At 46.0% G+C, this 21,429-nt stretch overlaps 1 protein-coding gene, 1 long non-coding RNA gene and 1 pseudogene across 11 annotated transcripts in view; 2 read left to right on the forward strand and 1 right to left on the reverse strand.

Annotated features, from left to right (window-relative positions):
- Positions 1–2,157: 2,157 nt before the first annotated feature.
- Positions 2,158–10,529, forward strand: LOC147824412 (uncharacterized). The gene is made up of 5 exons (XR_015442387.1): positions 2,158–2,224; positions 4,116–4,358; positions 4,612–4,694; positions 7,979–8,125; positions 8,676–10,529. It is a non-coding gene; the product is annotated as an uncharacterized LOC147824412 (long non-coding RNA).
- LOC101724689 (PDZ domain-containing protein 11 pseudogene) lies at positions 5,407–5,836 on the reverse strand (annotated as a pseudogene).
- Positions 10,530–19,192: 8,663 nt separating the features above from the next.
- Positions 19,193–21,429, forward strand: part of LOC101705560 (protein FAM156A/FAM156B) — a 32,995-nt gene continuing 30,758 nt past the window's right edge. For 4 of the 10 annotated variants that reach the window (XM_087189658.1, XM_087189660.1, XM_087189664.1 and 1 more), the window contains exon 1: positions 19,193–21,069. The gene's annotated coding sequence lies outside the window, so the exon portion shown is untranslated. Of the gene's footprint in view, positions 21,356–21,429 lie in introns of all 10 variants that reach the window. The other 6 variants (XM_013068772.3, XM_004873487.4, XM_087189665.1 and 3 more) reach the window with 4 other exon arrangements.

A 21,429-nucleotide genomic window follows, 5' to 3' on the forward strand; every position in this document is an offset into this window, starting at 1 on the left:
GACACCCTCAACTTGAAGGAGGAGAGGTTTAATTTGACTTATGGTTTCAGAGGACTCAGAAACTATGGTTGGCTGGCTCCAACGCAGGAACATCGTGGCAGAAGGGCATGGCAGAACAAAGCTGCTCATTTCATGGTGGTTGGAAAGTAGAGCAAGGGAACAATGCCAGAAGAAATGGTTAGAGACTTTGATATAGTACTCAGGGTCATGCCTCCATGACCCACACAGACACAACTAGAGGTGTGCTTTACTAATCTGCTAGGTGGCTCCCGAGCAATCAAGTTGACAATAAAGCTTAACCATCAAAGAGGCATAGGGGCTTCTTTGCTAAAATCCCTACCATGGATCACTCAGAGTATGTTGAAGTCCTTAGCAGTAGCCTAGAGGGCTGTACATGATCTGGTTCTCATTACCTCTCTGACCTCATCTTCTACCTCTCCCTTGAATATGCTGTGTTAGCCACTTTGGCTTCACTGTTCTTCACATATCCTAGACAGAGATCCACCCTACCACTTTTAAATTGGCTGGAATGCTTTTCTCCCAGATATTAATTTCTTATAGGTTTCTGCTGAAATGTGACATCCTCAGAATTTCCTTGACCACTGTTTCTAGAAATGCTCCTCTGATCTATTATTTCATTACCCTGACTTAATTTTCATTACAGTAATTACCACCACTTGATGAATTACATGCTCACATTTTTTTGGTACTATATGATTTCAATAGAATGGAATTTCCACGAAGGCAGGAATTTTTGTCTCTCTCCATACAGCGATATGCACCTAATACCCATAGTGGTTCATGACACATAATTTGAGCAGAATAAATGAATAAGCGAATGAATAAATAAATGCAAAGTTATGGTAGGAGACACAGCTAGACAAGTCAAAGATTCTGCTAGGGAACATGACCAGGTATGATAGGATTTATTTGGGCTACTTAGGGTCCTTTTTGCCCCTAGGAGATGGTCCTTATCCTGAGAGTAGGTGAAGGTTCTGCTGTTCCTCACCATTACTGACAGTAAAGGACAGAGACCTAGCCCACAACAGGCCATCTGACCGGTCAAACACTCCACCCCACCTGCCCCTTGAGGAAGCTGTAGCTGGGTTCTTAGGCAGCCCCACTAGATCTATTCTGCATTACCCAAAGAAACACAAGTAAGCACTGTGCCTGGCACACAGAAAACATTTGACAACACTCCCTATTGTCATGGCAGACACGGTAAGGAGGTAAATTTCAGCTTAGGGAGCTTTTTCCTCATGTTCAAGACTGCAGCGAACAGGGATGGAGTCAGGGTTTTCGTCCTGACTTTTGTTTCCATTCCTAGGGGACCAGCCTGAAAGGGTTTGTAGGCATTTGCGGGCTTGCACCCTCAAGGGGCGCAGGAGTGGAACAGTTTTGTCCTGGGACATACCACTGACAGGAAGAGAGGTAAGGACAGTCCGTGTCGAGAGGAATCATTAGGGAGAGCATCCATTTGGGAATAATCCTCCTGTGTGTGACAGCACTGAAGTTTCCTTAAAGCCACGTGGGGGCATTAACCATCGTTTTCTTTTTTTTTTTTTTGTATTAAATTCTTTTATTGGTACATTGTAGGTATACAACACAATTACATTTCTCATTGGGAATTGTACCTTTACATAATGCATCTTGGTTCTTATTTTTTTCCCCATTCCTAGCCCTCCCTTCACGCCCTCCACCCTTCCCTATTTACAAAGACTTTATTTCCATTTTTTCCATTTCTCATCATTTTTCCTTTCCCTTCTTTCCTTTTCCCTGCCCCTCCCACTACCCCTACCCCTTTAGACCTTTTCTTCCTATTTCGCATTATCGATTTTTCATTCTAATCAATTAACCACCGTTTTCAACAGAGGCACTAATATCCCTGTCCGGTCTGTTCCTGCTCCGTTTTTCTGGTCCACTGAAGGACTCAGCAGGGATCCATTTTCACTTCTCCAACTCCACCTCTTCTTTTCTACCTTGTCAGATCCAGCAGCGGACCGCAAAGGGGCCAGCGATTGGTTCTGGGATGTGAGGGGCAGGGTCAAGGGCCTTTCTGGGTGATGATTGGTCACCGAGAGAGCTAAAAGTAAGCATTTCCGGGGTACAGAATGGCTTCGGATGGATCCTCCTAGGCTCCGCCTCCCTTTTCAAGTACCTAGTTCCGATTGGCAATCTTTTGGGGGCCGGCAAGATGATTGCAGAGCTGGAGTTCAGGCAGAGGGTGGGGTGTGTGTGTGTGTGTGTGTGTGTGTGTGTGGTTTTTTCAGATTGTAGATTTCTTTCGACTGACTTTCCCAAAGGGGCTGAAGATGCCACCCCACCTAGGTTTGCCCTTAATCCAAAGCTTGGTGCTGGATGCGTGATGTGATATGTACTTTCTTCAGGCAGGCTCGTTCAGTCTTATTTATCCATAACTCAGTCACAAGCATGGTCTGGCGCTTTTGGCACCCCACAATCATTCCTACATTCAAATACTGTTCAGGGAGAGGTCTCAGCGATTGTTTGATGTCTCTCCCTAGGAAAGTGTGTAAAGCAGTTTGGGGGATGTGTATCACTAGGTAGGACATCTCATGCTGTTTGGGTATATTTGATCACTCTAAGGTATTTGGGGAATTGTGTCCGTGTGAGATATTTTATGTGAGTGGATTTTGTGCACCTGAATATCTGGGTGTTCATTTTCTGAGGTTTTTGGTCATTTGTGTCCCTGAATGTGTGATTTCTATGTAGGCGTCTGTGCCCCATGGTGTGAAGTTCCTGAGCTGCATTTCTGGGTCCCACGTTATAATAATGTCTCTGAGCTGCTGGTGGGGTACTTGGTCTTAAGGTGCAAAGTGTATGAACTGTTTGAGGGTCTTTGTCCAGGGTGTAGGTTCTCTGATTTGTCCACTGACTTTATTTTAAGGTTATGTGATTTTTTTTTTCTTTTTTGGTATTGAAAATAGAACTCGGCCTCGCACTTGCCAGGTAGGTGCTGCGCCACTGAACTACATCACCAGCCCAGGTTATGTGATATTTCTGAGCTATTTGAACTTGTGCTTCTGTTTTAGGGATCTTCCTGTTAGGTTGGGAGCCATCTAGGTAGTTTGGGAGCCTGTGTAAGGTATGAGGAGGTATTTGAGTAGTTTTAATTTGTTTCTGGTGGTTGAAACTTTGGGGTGTGTGTGTGTGTGTGTGTGTGTGTGTGTGTGTGTGTGCATGTGTTTATAAAGATAAACCGGTAAAGATAAACCATTACCGTGTATATGGTCTCTGTTTTGCTTGTGTCTCAAGTTGTTAGCTCTCTGTGCAGGGAATTTTGGAGTATGTCTTAGATTGTGAGTTCAGTGGGCTGTTTTTGGTGTCTCTGGGTATCTGAACTGTTTGGAGGTCAGTGTCTTGGGAGTGAAATTTCTTCTTTGTCTTTTGTGTTTAGGGAGGATACTGGAGATTGAGTCCAAGGCCTCAGGCATGATAAGCAAGTGCTTTCTCACTGAGCTACATCTCCAGCCCTTAAAAAATTTTTTTTAAGATAATGTCCTGCCAAGTTGCCCAGGCTAACCTTAAACTTGTGATCCTCTTGTCTCCACCTCCCACATAGCCAGGACTACAGGCATGTGCCACCATGCCCCCCTTCCTTTTTTGACTGTGAGGGCTCTATCCAGGAACTGTGGGTTTTAGAGCCTGGAAGACTTGATTTCAAGGCCTGGAGCCCCCAAGTCCTGGTTGTGTGATATTGAACAAGTCATTTGTTTTCTTGAGCCTCAACACATACAGTATTATAGTCAATAAATGGGGCCAATGCTCATCTTGCAGAGTATCTATACATTTCCACAGTATTTGTAAAGGATTCCACTTTCAGCCATTCTTCAACAAGAATTTTCTGAGCAACCTATTATGTGCCCAACTACTGTTCTAGGTTCTGGGAATACAAAAGTGAATAAAACTGACAACATTCTTGATTTAATACAATTGGTCAGTAAATATATGGTACATCACAGGGTGAAAAGTGCTACGTATAGAATTAAGGTGGGATCAGGAGAAAGAGTAAGTGGGCAGGATGTTGTTTGTTGGGAGCAATTCTACATAATTTTGGGGAAAAATCATTTGGTTAAGCCCAGTTCTCCTGCCTACAGGCCAGCTATGGCATATCGAGACATAACTCCATTTTGGCCTCTGGTCACAGCTACAACCTCAGTGGTCCCGTGATGCTGTGATGCTCCAGGACAAGATTACACCAGCTGAAGACATCCTGGGAGGAACAAAATCTTCATCTGCATAGTTCCTCATTGATCTAGGATATCTGCCGCCTGCCTCGCAAGTGCAAGGTCCTGAGTTCGATCCCTGTTACCAAAAAAAAAAGTTCTTTACATTTTCAGGTATAAAAGCACTTTTATTACTTCTGATTCTAAAGAGATCTCTGTTAATTGACCTACAAAAAGTTTTGACTAGTCTTATGTACAATTATAAACCTAAAAATCATAAAAGGGATATTATAATTCAATTTGGCTAAATATATTTGAGTGCACTCTAGTTTTATAAATTAATTGTATTATATGTTTGTCTGTTGTCTATTTGTCCCGTTTGTACAGTTGAGCTCAATTTTTTTCCTTTTTGTTTTTCTTTTCTCAGATCTCCCCATGTTGTGTCTTACTTTTGGGGAAGAGAATAGGAGGAGGAAGGAGCAAAAACAGTGTCTCATTGGAGTCCCCAAAGTGTGTGAGATTTATGGTAGTACAATTATGGGATGAAATAGCCAGGCAAATCAGATGGAAGGTATCTTCCTCATCACTGGAACAAAATACTTGACTTAATTTTGGCTCACAGTTCAGAAGTTTCAGCCCATATCTGGCAGGCTTAAACAAGGAAATGACATGGTAGAAAGGCCTGGGAAGAGGAAAGCTGCTCCTGTCAAGGGGGCCAGGAAGCAGAGAGCAAAGGGTCAAGCTCCCAGTCAACAGGCTCTAACCAGGGCACACCTCCTAACAGCAAATCAGCTGCAGCTCCCATATAATCCAGTCACCTTCCAAAGCTCCACCCATGAGTCCATGAGGCTACTGGGGGACATCTAGATATAAACCATAACAAGATCCCCAAGATTCTTTTTTCTACTGATTTCTATAATTAAAATGATTAGGTGTATAAGCACCTAGCCGATGGTGTCCAATAAATGTCAGTTGTCTTTTCTAGCTGGGTTTCCCACAGGCTGGGTTATGATTAGACATCATCATCCTTTCAGAGAATGAAGCTTGCCTAGAAAACTAGGGAACTAAATGTACAGTACAGTTTGGGTAATGCATTTGGCTAGCTATCTCTCCATCTTCCCCACTCCACTATGCCAAGGAGCTGAGAGCAGAATTTCCCAAGTGGTTTCTTTAGGGTCTAGCCAGCTTCTTGTGTCAGGTTCCACACTGAGGGCTGTAGGCTTCACTTACCCAGTGCATAGTCCTCTCTTTTTTGGTGATGATAATTATAGGGAAAGAAACACATATGCATGCTGATTCCATGGGCTCTCTTCAGGACCTCAACAGCTTACTGTGCTGAGTATCTTGGAAATGCACATCATTCACAGCTAGAACTTGGTTCCCTTTTTGAAGTCCTGCTTGATTTGCATCACAGCCAGGAATCACCTAGGAGATGAAGATGCCTAGCTGCAAGGCCTTCCCTCCTTGTATGTTAAATCTCAATGGAGCTCCAGGGGGTTTCTTCACTGTGACAATTTGGGGCAGGAACTGGGTCAACTTACTGTTGTAGTCTGGGTGGTATACACTCTCATGAGGAGGAATCCCTGCTGGGGGATTCTCTAGGCAGTCAGGAAAACCACTGGGTAATCATCATATAGAACCTAGCTGTCCATGTTGGGCAAGGCCCAGCAGACAGTCCTATGCCATTCCTGGCTTGTCTCATCACCAGTTCACCCTGGGAATCTGAATTTCTTTTAAGAAGGAGATAACTCCATGAAAATTTGGTACTTGAGCTATAGCTGTAATAGACTTTAAAACAGTAAAATATAACCCTCCTTTAAAATATAAATAAAAAAAAATAAAAAATATAAAAAAAACCCTACCTTCTTTTAACACTCCTTCTCCATGTTATTAAAGTGACTTTGTTTTGTTTTGTTTTTGATGCTAGTGATCAAACCCGGGGCTTCATGCATGCTGGTATACTACTGAGTTATACCCCAGCCCCAGATATGGTTTTTGTATTATGGGAATCATCACTATCATCTGCTGCTGTTAGCTAAGAGAACATAAGCTTATCCAACCCCTGCCCTGATCCCTGTTACACATTTCCCACAAGTTCAGCATTGCTCTCTTCTGCCTCAGACATTTGGATTCCTTGCTTCATTTTTTTTTTCTTGCTTCATTTAAATACACTCATTCTCACTTTGCATATGGTTTCTCAAGTAATGGTATTATTGAGAACAGTTTAATTACTTCCTGGGAATCTGTGGGATGAAATGGAAAAAAGAAATATGGTTTGGAGTCAGGCTAACTTTGGTTCAAATGCTGACTTTGCTGTTTTCCAGTCATGTGACCTTGGGCTAGTCACTTGTCCTGGCTGATTGTCTGATCTGCATTCATAAAAGGGTGTTAGTGCTCACCAGACAGGGGAGTTGTGGGCTTTGGTAAGGACATATGTAATGTTCCTCATCTGGACCTACAATGAATTTAGTGGTTAATATAGTATAGCAGGGCAAGTAAAAGCAGTGACTGGAATGACAGCCCAGGACTGAATTGCCCCAGTGTCATGTGATGGGCAAGTTACTTAGGCTCTCTGTACCTCCCTTGGGTTATCTGTCATCAGGATAATAACTTTCCCTCCTTTACAGGGTTATGTAAGGGTGAAAAGAGATGACCTGTCAGTCACTAAGGGTGGCGTCTGGTACAGAGCAAGACTGCTATTGTCGCTGCTGGCCAGAACCTTACAGTTGCCTTCTGTTGCCCATCCATCCACACCAGCCACCAGTGTGTAGGTTATTATAATGGTGGGTGACATGCAGGGTGCGGGCTTTCCCATGCTCCAAGTGCCTTCCCTGCCTGACCCCTTGTGAGGCTCTGGGTCCTTCACATTCTCCCAGAGGAGCTGCACCCTCCTCAGTCTCCCCTGTCACTGAGGCTGACCAGGGGCCAAGGCCACCACCTCAGCATTCCAGTGACACCATCTTGTAGGCTGCAAGGCTGGGTGTTTCTGACACAAAGGGCCTGGGAACGGGGGAGGAAGGGAAGGAGGATATGTGTTTCCCGTTGCTGATGTAATAAATTCACAAGAAATTTAGTGGTTTAAAACAACATAAATTTATTATCTTACAGTTCTGGAAATCAGAAGTCTCTCACGTCTGCAGGCTGCATTGCTTTGGAGGCTTTGGGAGCTCTAAGCAGAGAAGGACCTTTGCCTTTCTAGTTTCTAGAGGCTGCCCTCAATCCTTGGTTCACCGCCCCCCCCCCCCATCTTCAAAGCCAGGAATGGCTGGTTGAATAGAATGCTCCTTCTGTGGGGGACAATAACATGCCACAGTCAATTGACATAGAGTGATTCTACTAGTAATATGATGATGGTGGCAATGATGATGACGATACTGTCGGCATATACCTCACACCCTGTGCCATACACTGGCTGACCACGTCACATGAACCATGCTTTTCTCACACCTCCAGAAGTATAAATTCTACTTTTATCACCAGCTAACAAATGGGAAAACTGAGTACCTGGGAGCCTCCTATGTTCTCATGAGTCCCGAGCACAGCCCTTTGCAGGGGCCTTCCTGATCATTCTCTCCTCTTTCTCCTTGTTACTAGGCCTAGCATCTAAATATCACAGTGGCCCTTTCTGTCCTCAGGTCTCAACTGTTACCTCTGTCCTACAACACCTCCTTTCTGGGCATCTATTATATAGCACTGAGCAATTCCCAACACCTCCATAATCTGCTACAAGATATTTTATTTTTGGAACTTGTGTTTTGTTCTGTTTTGATGTTTTTGGTTTTTTTTGGTACCAGGGATGGAACTCAGGATCTTGCGCTTGCAAGGTGGGCGCTGGAACTACTGAGCTAAATCCCCAGCCCTGTTTTGATGTTTTAGAGTGGACATGCTATTGGATCCCATGTGTGAGAACTCGGAGTGAATTGCCCCCTCCCTCTGAGAGTGTGAGTAAATTTTTTTCCTCAGGACCTCCCATATGTGAGTTTCTGACCTCAACTATTGGATTTCAAAATACATATTAACTCAAGAGTGTGACTGATGTCTTGAGAGCTTAGGTTGTGGTAGGATTATACTCTGCTGGTTGCTTTTCCAAAGACCAAGAGCATGTGTTGTGACAAGGTGCACACTCCCAGCTGCTTCTCTGCACACTAGAGGCTTAGGCTGTGACAAGTGAGTGCCAGTCCCTCTAGTGTGGAGGGACCTCACTATCATCATGATCTCTACTGTGGTGGTTAAGGGAGATTTAAAATAACAGGTAATAAGTATTGAAGAAGATCTTGGAGAAATTAGAATCCCTATACATTGCTAGTAGGAATACAAAATGGTACAGCTACTGCTTTTGGATGGTAGTTGGATTATGGGGATGCTCTATTCATTGGTGGATTCCTCTACCAGTGAGATCAGTGGCTGAGTGTAATGGTGGGGAGGTAGGGTATGGTCTGAAGAGGTAGGTCACTGCATGTGTGATCTCTTTCCCTGTCTCCTCCCTTCCAGCTCTCTGCTTCCTGACTGTCATGTAAACAGCTTTCCTCTGTCCAGGGCCTTCTACCACACCATTGAAGCCAGGCCATGGACTGAAACTTCTAAAACTGCAAGTCAAAATAAACCTCTCCTCTTTTAAGGTGTGGGTGTCAAGTATTGTGTCTCAGTCACAAGGAAAGTAACTAAGACAGATGGGGATAAATCATATTCTAACTGCAGCACTCTGAAATTAGTTACTAAAACGGACCACAACCTTGTGAATAGATAAAAAACATTGACCTGTACAAGTCAAGAGATGAACATTACGGTGTTTGAGTTATAATTCAATAAAGTAAAATGTTAAAAGAAATAAAAGTACACATACTTGGATATATTTTTGGTCATTTTCAGCAAATTCAGTCTACTACCCTAGAATATGTCATTATGAGTCCTAGATTGCCCCCATCAGTATGCTCATTGAAGGTGACCACTCAGGTAAGTTTTGGTATTTTACTGCCCTTGTTTTCTGCATTTGCAAACATACTGAGCATATGAACACAGGGTAAATATTAGCATTTCCTGCTCACTACTCCCTATTAACAGCATGTCAAGGAGAAAAGCTTTGTGGCCAGGACACATTCTGGCTTCTCATTCTGGCTGAAGGTCGGAGGGTGCTCTACAGCACAATATGAACACTTCATCTCTCATTTAACTTTTTTTACACTCATTGACTATTAGTGGGCATTTAGTCTTTCTGTTCCCCCCAGTAGTCTCCTATTGTCACTGTACGCACAGATCTGTACATGTGTGAATTTTTCTTGAGGACACATTTATAGCAGGGGAATTGCTAGGCCAAAGGATTGTTTCCTTAAACATCCCTGGAGTGCCTATTGTGTGCCTGAAACCACTCTTAAGTGCCCGCGAGAAATCACAGAATACAACTGACACATATCAAAAGGAGTAGAATTTTAATTTTGATACATGCTGCCCCAGAGCCCTGCAAAGCTGTCTCACCAGTTAGCACTTCTGTCAGTGGGACAAGGTGATGTGGCTTTTCTTGGCATCCACAGCACCATTCTTGGGGCGGGGCTCTAGGCAGAAGGCAGGACTCTATCCTGGGCTCTCTACAAGATGATGAATCTGCAACTGGACCAATCCATTAGGGGATCTTAGGAAGAGTGAGGTAGGGAAGGAGCAGTCCACTGAGAAATGTCACAGTCATGAAGGCAATACCCATTGAGATGTATGGTAGGAGGAAGCTGGAGATGAAATGATCCACTGGAAATAGCCCTGAAACTAGCCCTTCTAGGAGAATCACCATAGACTTGGGGCACTGAGGAGAGGGGAGAGATTAGATAAGGAGTGGTGGGTAGAACCTTCCTCTGCTGGAATGTACCACGAGGGGCACCAGAAAGAACAGTCTGCTCTGGGAGGTAACACTGGGAAGAGGAGCTTTGTCTTTCAAAACAAATCATTGTATACCTTATACAGGGGTTCAGTATCATGCAGGATCTTTCACACCTTCCCTTAAGGTGAGGCTTCCACCTCCCCATAAAGTTGCATCATCCCATTTCCAGTCACAACCAGTTGACTCTACAGATTCAAATCAAGTGGGAGCCAGGGATGCAGGCAAAGGGGCAACTGAATAATTCCAGGATGGAGGAGCAGGGTAGACATTAAGGATAACATCTATTTAATCTAGATGGAATTGTCAGCTCAGGATCTTCAAAGTAGAGAAGCTTATGAGCTTGGGAGTGGGTATTGTCCCACTCTGGGAATTCATAGTCACAGAGTGGGGCTTAAAACAGTGAAGGTGGTCAGCAAGTGCACAGACACCCCCCCTCCCCCCCACACAGGGTCTTTTAAAGCTGGGTTAGAAATTCAGCAGAGGGCAACAAGCTTACTCTGAGGATGACAGGGAGTGTATTAATACTTACAAGAGCTTGCAGGACTAGGGTAAGGCTCCTCACAAGATGCACATGCTCTGAATCAGATTTAATTCAGGACACAGAAATTTACAAGACTGGCCTACAATGGCCACCCACAGAGTCAAATGTAGAAGAGTGCAAAAGATCTGTCTGTGCGCTAGAGATCTGAAGGATCCAGCCAAAGGCCTGGAGCCCACTGCATCCCATAGGAGTCCACATCAGGAGGACAACATATCGGAGAGGAAAGACCAAGGGGTCTATGCCAGCAGGTTGAAGGGTTGGGACTAGCAGCTAAAGAGCCTGTGCTGAGTCAGTGCAGAAGCTGAAGAATCTGCCCTGAAAGTCAGGAGATGATGCCCAAGGTAAAGGTGAAGACTGGAGCTCCTCAGAAGAGAATAGCAGCCGTCTTTGGCGACAAGGACCGGAGCTCCTCCAAAGAGAATAGTTGAAGCTCTTTTGAAGAAAATCAGCTGAAATTCTTCCCACCTGTTCTATTTATGCTGTTCTGACAACAATCCTCCTTAAAGTGGGTCTTCCAAGCCCAGAACCATGCTGTCTCAATTCAGCTGGGCATTCTCACTCAAGTTGACAGTTAATCAATTAACCACCACCGGGAGGATAGGGGAAGGGAGAATAGGGAGAGAGAAAAGCTGAGCGGGACAGATGTGCCCTTTCTCTCAATGTGGTCTGTGCCTTAGAGCCCCCAGCACAGCACTGCAAACTGTCAGACCCCAGCCCAGGCAGAAGAGAAAAAATTTCCCAGGCAATGCAGTTACACATTCTGCAAGATGCAAAGGATAAAAGGAAGCCACAGCCTGGGTTTGAGATAAACAGCAAGAGAAAATATTTCCCAGGCAATGCAGTTACACATCCTGCAAGACGCAAAGGATAACAGGAAGCCACAGCCCGGGTTTGAGATAAACAGCAAGAGAAAAAACTTCCCAGGCAATGTAGTTACACATTCTGCAAGACATGAAAGATAACAGGAAGCCAATGCCCGGGTTCAAGATAAGCGGCCTGTCCCACACAGCAACATCTGCCGGTCCAGATACCCCTTGGGACCACCAGACTTCCTCTGCCCCAGAACAAAAGAATTCCTCCACTCCAAGGCAGAACGTTCCCACTCCTCCTGGCACTACCCCTCCCCTACCCAAACTCCTCCAAAGTGTTCCCTTGTCCAACCCCCCCAGGGTCAACGGCTTTGTTGCCTTCAACTAGCCTGCACTCAGACTGAAAATAAAACCTGACTTATTGCTTCATTTTTGCCTATTCTGATGGTCTCAGTCATGCCTCAGTTTACCCTAACACAAACTACTTCCTTTTCTCCTTCCCATACCTCTGGTTCACTCCCCGGCTCTCAAAGGATCTGCAAGGGACTTTTGCTCTGGGCTGAAGAAGGCAGAGGACATAAAGGGGTTACAGCACCTCGTGGATCCACAGTCAGGAGGCAGAAGCAATGTCCTTCAGGGTGAACAGGACACAGGCCTGGTAATTCATGGGACTGTTGAAGGCCTGTTCCTAGCACCGTCAGCATTGCTCAGAGCAACACAGGATCACTTTGGTCCATGGGGGCATAGACTCCTCCCTAACCCAGGTGGCATCTCCATTGCACAAGAGCATCTCAGGCCCAAGGGCAGCAGGGGTTCCTTTCTAGGACAGCATGAAAACTCCAAACCTAGAACATACCCACTTTGATGGACAGAAGGCTCCACAGTGTGTCAAGCTTGAGTCTTCCCCTGCTGAGTGTGGTCTAGGTCCACTGCTGAGAAACTGCCTCTGATGGCAGAACCTGGGGTCTTTGTTCCCTGAAAGAAAAAAGGGGGCTACCCAGGTGCCTGGACCAGAATCCTGTGATGGATGCTAACTCAGGGGAGACAGATGTTCAGAATGGTCTCTAATTCTCACTCTTTTCTTCCCAATCTCTATCTTCTCCCTCTCCCCCTCCCCCCATATGTCTCTCTCAGGAGGCTGGGCAACACCTCACTGTGAGCCTATCTGGCATGAGTCCTGTACAGGGTGACTTCAGGGGTGTCTTTAAAGCAAGACATCATGTCTTTGAACTGTTTCACAGTCCACCTTCAGACTGTAAAATCTCTGACCTATTTGGATGCCTGTGTCACAGGTTGTCAGGTGCCTGGGCTCTTTTGTGGTTGATATCCAGGACATGAGTTCTCTGAGATGAGGGTGAGAGATCTCTGGGCTGTTTAGGGGCATCTGTTCCAGTGTGTAAGGAATTGGATCTGTTATAGGTGCTGAGTCTAGAAAGGACATTATCTGTACAGTTTTCATTCTGTATTTCAGGAGTTAGGATTCAAGCTTTTCTGAGGGTTGGTATGGAGGATGTGACCCATTACAATCCCTTGGGTTCTGTGTTCTGGGCTTTGAGGTTATAGAGATTATTCAAAACACGGGTGTCTGACCCGTTTGGATGACCTCTATGACCTGGTTAAAAGTACATCCCACAGACAGGTTGCCCACATTTTGAGGGCTGTCTGTGTCTCAGATTGCAAACTTTAGGCTGTGGAGAAAACTGCTCCACATTCTGAAGTTCTCTTAGATATGTGTTGCATGTGACCTGGTACATGTAGTCTCCATGTCCTCTCAGCTGTTTATGTGTTTGCACCTAGGGGAGTGGGCTCTATAATTTTGGGGTCTTCTGTGTCCAAGATGTGAGGTCTGGGAGCAATCTGGTTTTTATATCACAGGTAATGAAGTTGCTATAATACATGTGGTATGTATTTTACAAAATGACTCCTCTGGGCCATTTTTCTATCCTCATCATTGAGCTTTCTAAGGAGTTTGAGATCAGTGTTGTGGTCCCAATGCTTTGAAGGCTGTAACTTGTGCTTTCCTGGATTGGTGTCTGGGTTCTGTATGTCACTGGTATATTCTAAGGTTTGTGGTATAGTGTGAGGTCTCAGGAATTAGGCAGTCCTTGTCCAGGGTGTGATGTTTCTGAGCTAATGAGAGATCCATGTCCCAGAAACAGGCATGTTCTGTCTGGGGTTTGTGTTCTCAGGTTTCAAACAGTTGAAACCCGAGGTTTCAACTCCAGAAAGAGAGACTGCCACATAGCCAAGTCCAGACAGGAGGTGTTTATGATGTTTCAACCTCACAAATGTCCAGAAACACAGCGAGAGGCTCGACTGAGCTGATTGTCTAAGAACTTGTCCACTAGAGCTCTCAACAGCAGAGTGTCTTTCTCTGCACGCGTGAGGTTATATGATCTACTTTCTTGGGACTGGCCCCCAGGGTTAGAATCCTGCTACTGTTAAGAAAGTCACAAGATGACAGGCTTGATGGCACACACCTGTAATCCAGCACTCAGGAGGCTGAGGCTGGAAGATTGCTGCAAGCTCGAGGCCAGCCTCGGCTACATAGTGAATTTCAAGGTCAACCTGAACTGCATAGCGAGATCTTGTCACAAACAAACAAAAAAAAGTAAAGTCATGGGGTGTTATGGCTTGTGTGTAGATGTCCCCCCACAGCCTCATGCAGTCATACCGTCATAGATGGGACTTTTTCAGAGGTGGCTGGATCTAGAGTGTGTGACGCTGGGATTGATTCATGGTGCAATGCTAGGATCAAGGGCACGAGGATTAAGAGTGTGAGTGCTACTGCCCTAAGTAGCCTGGATAAAATATAAGGGACAGAAAGAGCTGTGACTATCCCTTGCTTGCTTTGCTACCTTCTGCCTGCCATGAACTGTTTCTCCTCTGTGATGCCTGTCTGCCATGCCCCCTGCCTTGGAGCCAGCCGATTATGGGCTGAAACCTCTACAAACTGTGAGCTAAATAAATTGTTCCTCCTTTAACTTTGGGTGTTGGGTATTTTGTTTCAGCAATGAGAAAAGTAATTAAAACATAGGATTTTCATTGGTCCCAATTGTAGAACTATGATTGGCAAAATATACTGGGACCCATCTCTCAGGGATGAATAGGATGTGCCCATCTAATCATAGGAGGTTGCATCCTCAGGCCTCACAGATACCCAGAAAGTAACTAGACACATTCATGTTACAGCTCTCTGCCCTGAAACTTGAGACCCTTGTTCCTGGGTCCCTGGCTGAATAGGAGAGTCTAGCTCATTAGCGCATCTTTCCAAGCCACATCTTGATCTTTACTTGAGGAGGTTTGATAGCACTGTATCCAACCCTGTCTCTCCATCACACAGATCATAAAGTAGAACTCAGTGCCAGGGTATGGGAAGGGATGCAGGTAAATGACATCTGTGCCGAGGGGGATCAGATAGGCTGGAGAATTACAACCCAAAGAAAGGACAAGTCTGTAACTGTTCTGGCTATTCCATAAATTGCACTTGTTAGGATCATATAGCAGGTGGAGATAAGTTTCTCCCTGGGATTAATGTTTCAAGCAAATGTCAACAGGGCAAAAAGAACTGCCATTTTACAAAGGGCCATTTTCCAGTATAGCTTCTGTCTGATGACAAACAACTCTACAGTCCTTTTTCACCAGAACTGGCAAGTATCTATGTCTGTACAACAAGGGTATCAGAAAAGACATGCAGAGGAGACACCCAGTCACATATTTGTGTTTAGGACTTTCTAGACCAAAGGAAGAGCTGGACAGGAGTATCTGAGACAGCACACCAGACACCAAGGATGCCGGGGAATCCAGGATGAAGAAGAGAACTGAACAGGATGCAGGAGGTGGAATGGTCAAAGGGCCAGGGTGCTGGTGGGCAGGGGAGCTTCTATTGGATCAGGCAGAAAGAAGGGGAAAATCAGGGGTAACAGATGCCCCAGGGAAGACTGCATGCACTGTGGGATTTGAGCAAAGGAAGAAAGGGGGCAAGAACAGTCAGAGCACTAGTACTAGCAAAGAGCTGAGTTTAAAGTCAAATGAGATGAACAAGTCCACTAGGACTTGGCTCACATGTGCATCTGTGTTTCTGTCCTTCTCTCAGGGGAATTCTGCGTCGTGGTCAGAGAATCACTCAGCAGGCTTGGATTCACTCAATGGATGTTTAAGAGGGCTACTCTCTGCACTGTCCGCTGGGCACATGGGAAACCTGGTGACTGACCAGTGCAGCTTCATTGGAGTGCCAGATCTGACCCCGATGGAAGAAGAGACTGAACAACACGTACTTAATGCAATGTGTAGCCTCTTTCATCAGGAGTTCCAGAGTTAGGCATGGGATGAAAGACACAACCTCCCCACTGTAACAGAACAGAAAGTGCCTACAAGCATCCTTTGTTCACTCCATTTCCCTGTAGTGCTTCTACTGTAGGAATAACTGCAACAATAATGAATAGCTGCTACTGATCAAGTTACTTAAGTCAAGGTCGTTCAGCCCCTGAATTAGCAAGTTCCACGTGCCAACTGGATAGTACATCCCAAGGTACGGGACATGGTCTAGGGAGGTAGAGCTGTGCTAGCCTGTGTCCAGCCCAGCACAGAAGCCCACTCTGGGGTGAAGTGAGGAGCATAATCCCAGAGTTCAAGTAAGGGTACGCAAGGAACACACAGGAGGGCATGTGTGTAAGTTTGCTCATGACGAATTCCCACAGGAGGAGAGGATGTAAGGTGGGCACTTTGTCCACACTGTACAACGGAGAGAGTGGAAGAGGACAGATCTCCACATGCAGAGCCAGGCAGATGGAGCCGTGCTCCATCCCGTGGGCCCCACATGCGAGGCGTCTGGTCAGCTCTGGAGCTGTGCTGTAGCCACCACAAACACTTCCTCTGTTTACCTCTATGTTCTTACCTATCAAACAGAGACTGAATTTGAATGGAGTGAGGCATATTTTGGGGGTGGCGGTGGACTGCAGAAGGAACCCTCCAGGGGAATCCTGGGAGTTAAAGTGTTCCACCCCTGTTAACTGAAGCCAACCTTTCTTACCAAAGGACTCCAGAGCTGTGAGGTCTAGGGAGCTTCTGGGAGGGCACACACACACTACCCTGGAGCCCGTCAGGATACCTTTACCTGATGTGGACAGGTGGACATAGTGGTAGGACAATGAAGACCACCCCATCAGGGCACAATATCTGCATCTTAGCAAATCTTACATGAACAAAGGGTGGCAGTGTGACTAGAAAGAAACCTGGCTTTGGACTCAGATAGTACAGCTATTCCTCGTTTAACTATCGAGTTCTGTTCCTGCAACTAGGTCATTAAATGAATTGGTCACTAAAAGAGGAATTGTACATAGTATGTACATTACCATATTCAGAACAAATAAATGGTCAAAGGAAACTCCAACTTGATGGCTTTGCATGACTCTTACATGCAGAACTGTAATATGCAGTAGAACATAAAACTACAGCACCATACAGTACACTCAGCAAACATTACCCTACTGCATAAACAAGGTGTACTGTACAAGAAAAATACATTAAGTCCTATCAACAAGATGACAAGATGTATAGAACTGTACAAAAAAAAAGGCGAGTCATAAGTCTGAGCAGAGAGTCGTTAAGTCCAAACAGCGTGCCTCAGTTCTAAGTCCAAACACCGTTTAAACAAGTAGGACATTAAACGAGGAATATTTGTACTAAGGTAACTCCTACTCCTAAGGTAACTCTTTTTCTGTCTCAGCAACCTAACTCCTTTAATTTGTTTCCTAATCTGCAGATGGAATGTTGGGTGCTTCTTTCTCTGGGCCTTTGGAAATACAAGCTACACAGGTGAAGAATACAACAGGTCCTCAGTAACTAAGCTACAGGAAGAGCCACTCACTCTGTGCCCTGTTGGAGGGACACATGAGTGTGGAGAACAGCATACAGGACCCCTGGGAGTCTAGTCTGCCCCCAAACCCTGTTCGGGGTTGGGCTGGTGGATGCAGCCAGACCGGTACAATGTCCATCTTTTCTCTTTATTGACCTCCCCAGGGAAGACGCTTCACTTTATACTCAGGTGTGCTGTGCTAAGAATAATGGGCTATAGTAAATGGAGTTCATCTTCACAGTTGACTCTGTAGCAGACACAACCAGGTGTGGCTTTGGCCTCGTCACTGGACATTGTAGGATCTGATATAGTTCTCTCCAGGACTCTATGGCACCTATTGAGTACAACTAAGGAGTTGCATGAAACCATAACAGATGCACGTAGCAGGTCCCCCTTAGTGAGAAGGCAGCTGATTCTGGCCAGATAACCCATAAGGACGACTGAACCCACCCTCTCCCAAAGGGAGGACAGCTCAGATAGACTTTCTTTTGTCAGTACAGAAAGCTCGTATTGTAATGTAAACTGAAAGAAACTATCTCACCAAAACCAAGATTGTTCATGTCCTGTGTATTTCATTTACTAGGCCAAGGACACTGTAAAGGGAAACATTCTTTCCACGTGTCTGTTACTCCTTCACTGGGAGGTTAGTCCCTGGACTGGATCCTTCCACGACACAAAAATTCTGTCCACAATTGCAAACTCCAAATTCAAATGCAACAATAGGTCCATACGAATTACAGGGAAATCTATGCTATGTGTATTGTACTCTTTTTCTTAAAGGCTTTTACACGTATGCTTTCATTATATTTATGTAGGTGTTATTTCTTTAAAACTTTATAGTATATGTGAAAGTATGAAACGTGATTTCATAGGCATACATAAACACACAGACACACCGTGAAATGATTACTATAGTCAAGCAAATTAGGCTTTTACCTTCTCTAGACATATCTAAGTATTATACATATTTGCAAATAAGGCTTTTCCCACAAAACCCTGCTCTCCAAATCTATTACAATTAGCCAAGTCATCTGGGGAATTGTAATGAATTTCTACCATGTAATATTCAATAAAATTAGCAAAGCCATTAAGTGTGCCTCTTCACCCAGCTACTCCCTAGGTAAAATGGAAACTTCTCTACTTCATCCGAAATCAGAAGGCAAGTAAAAATCAGGTAGACGAACAGGGAGGAGGCTTATCCCAAAGAAAGGGAATTTCATCAGGAGGCTAGAGACATCAGAACAAGAAAAAGGCTGAATGTGGATCACCGGGTGAACAGAGAAAATTACATTGGCTAGAGCGTGGGTGTGGGCTGCAACAGAGGCAGGGATATGCTACAGATGAGGCATTTGGGACTAGGCAGGGCCAGATGTGCTCGGTCTAAAAGGCTAGATATTACCCTGAGCATATGGCAGACAGGGGTGACACGACCTGATTGGCAAGTGGAAAGGTCCCTCTGGCCGTAGGATAGTGTGCAGGAAGGGGTCAGCACTAGTGGCAAGAGCACCAGCTCTGACTTGGTGATAGTTGAGGAGAGACATGAGGGTGACTGGACTAGGGAACTGTGGTAGTGAAAGGAAGGGAGTGTAAAACTCTACTTAGAAAGTCTTGCTGAGGCCAGTTGCCCGGGCTTTGGGATTGTCGGGCGGGTCAGAGAGGCAGTCATCAAGGATGGCTTCCAGCACCTCCAGCCTAAGCAGCAAGGCAGAAGGTGGCGTCTTTCACTGAGTTAGGCAGCACTGGAAGAAGGGCAAATGTGCAAAGGGTCGAAGTGCATGGCATCAGTTTGGGACACGCTGAGCATTGGCAGCTGCGGGACTCAACCACGTTATGACTTGAGTGCATTTGGGAAGCTGACCTAACCTCTTTGTGCCTAAGATTTCTCACCTGTTACATGGGAATAATACTAATTAGGAAACACAACTGACTGGTTTCACTCATTTACTGTAGAAGAATGTTTCACACATTATATACAGTAACATGGTGGTCTTATGGTCAGGTACTCCTCAGGTAAAACGGGAATCTCTCTCCTTGCCCATGTTGGTTTGGTTTTACACATCAGCTTTGAGAATGGTATTGTCAAGGCAGGCAGGCACGCAGGCAAGAAGGAAGGGGTAAAAAGTAAATAAATTGCAACTTGTCATATTTATTATCACTTTTGTGTAGTATAATATCTCATCAGCCTGTCTCCTACAGAAACGTACCCCTCAGATCCTCTAATCTCTTGCCTGTAGCCTGTCTCCTTCAATGGAGTAAGGTGGGCCTTTGGGACCTAAGATCTTTAACACTGTTCTCTGCCCTGGAGGTTGTCTAGAACTCCTTCAGTACCATGTGTGGGGGGATAAAGGTTGTCAGCTGGCTCAAGGGATCTATTGCTTAAAAAACTGAGCTGGATCATATGCTTCTGGAAAGGAACAGTACAGGGCTACATAGCAGGGAGGTAATGAAGTCACAGACATCCAGGTTTCAATCTGATCCACCACTTATTCCTTGTGTGACTTCTTGCAGGTGACTTAAACTCTCTGTGACAGTTACCTCATTTGTAAAACACGGGCCCTGATAGTCTTCTGGGATTATTCATTTTGGCCTTCTTTAGGCCACCAAAAAATTACCTTTTAGTATTACAAAGTGCAGTCCACGGGTAAGACACTTTCGTGATAAAAAGGGAACCTCTCAGGCACACATGAAAGCCACCTGGCTTAAGTTCACCTTTTGGCGATGTTGAACTTCACCCGTTTCCTGAAATAAGCCAAGGTACAGAAATCCCCACACATTTTCTTCTTCTGGGACACTGCTGAACACATAGGACCACGCTTCCTCATATGACCTAGATAATAAGCCTTGCCGTCTGTCCCCTCTGTCCTGACTCCCATAACACTCGCAGGTGACAGACCTTCTATTCCTTGTTCTTTGCCTCTCATGGGTGAACCACTTAGGATGGAAGTTTGTCTTGCTAAAAATAGTTGGGCACAGAGCTAAACATTCCCCGGTTCAGCGGACTGAGAGTTCCTCTGATTACAACCCTGGCGCCCACAGTAACTCTCCCCATTACAGCTTGTCTACTCCTATCTTTTATACACTAAAAACCAAAAGCAAGCCCACTTAGACCCTCTGGTCTCCACATCTGGGGCGCCCCGCTTATTGGAGAAGACCTCATAAATGACATTTTCTACTGATTCAGTTGTCTTGCCTGCTGGGCTCCTTTCGCCCAAGCACAACCAGTAAATGAACCAAAGCAAAGTCCGGGATCGGTTTTCACGTGCACGCTCCACACCAGAGCCAGCCAGCAGAACAGGAGCCAGCAGCCTCTAGGGACCCCTGGGCGGCTCCCACGATCCCCCTCCCATGACGTCACGTCCGCCGCCCAGAGTCTTTTCCCAGGGCCCGACAAACGTCGTGGCGTCCTAACCCACAGTCCAGAGGTCGCGCCAGATCGGCGAACTGCAGTGACGCGCTATCTGGAGTCAGCCTAGATGCCGGGTCTCCGCCGGGCCGAGCGGGACGGCGCGGGTCCCAAGGCGCAGCCAGAACTCTCTGGCTGAGGAAACGACCGTCATCTTCTTCCAACTGCTACGGCAGGGGCAGCAGCCAATGAAGGCCCAGCTTCTCGGAGGCGTCGCTTCCGGGTGACGAAGGCGCGGCGCGCACCCAACTTTCCCTGTGCTGCCTCTCTAGCCTCCGGAGGCGGGCTCCTTTCTGTGGTCTTCACCCATTTCCTCCGTGGCCTCGCCGTGTTTCCAGCCCTGAGGAAAGGAGACCGCACGCCCGCGACCGGCCGGCAAGACCTGCTCTGGAGAGCGAACGCGCGTGAGGCAGGCCGAGAGAGACTGAGAGAGTTTGAACCCAAGGGAGCGGGGAGAGAGGGAAAGGACGGAGGGGGAGACAGGAGAGAGAAACAGCGAGCGCCACAGAAAGAGTTCCAGAGAGCCACGGAGAGGCCGAATGAGAGACGAAGCGGGTGGGAGAGGACGCGGAGGGAGCTGGAGCTTCAGGCAGCCAAGAGGGAGAGAAAGGGAGAAAGAACCGCCCTAGAACAGGGCAGGCGAGAGGAGGAGACCGGAGTAGGGGACGGGCCCCGAGAGAATCTCCTAGACCAGGGCAAGTGTGCGTCTGGGACCAGAATGGCCCCTTGGCCAAGGGTGAAGGGCGCTCCGAGAGGATGGTTGCTTTTC

The sequence above is a fragment of the Heterocephalus glaber genome, unplaced genomic scaffold (genome assembly GCF_053883595.1).
Source record: "Heterocephalus glaber isolate CG9 unplaced genomic scaffold, H.glaber_assembly_v1.0 deba00001545, whole genome shotgun sequence".
In the NCBI taxonomy this organism is placed as follows: Eukaryota; Metazoa; Chordata; class Mammalia; order Rodentia; family Bathyergidae; genus Heterocephalus; species Heterocephalus glaber.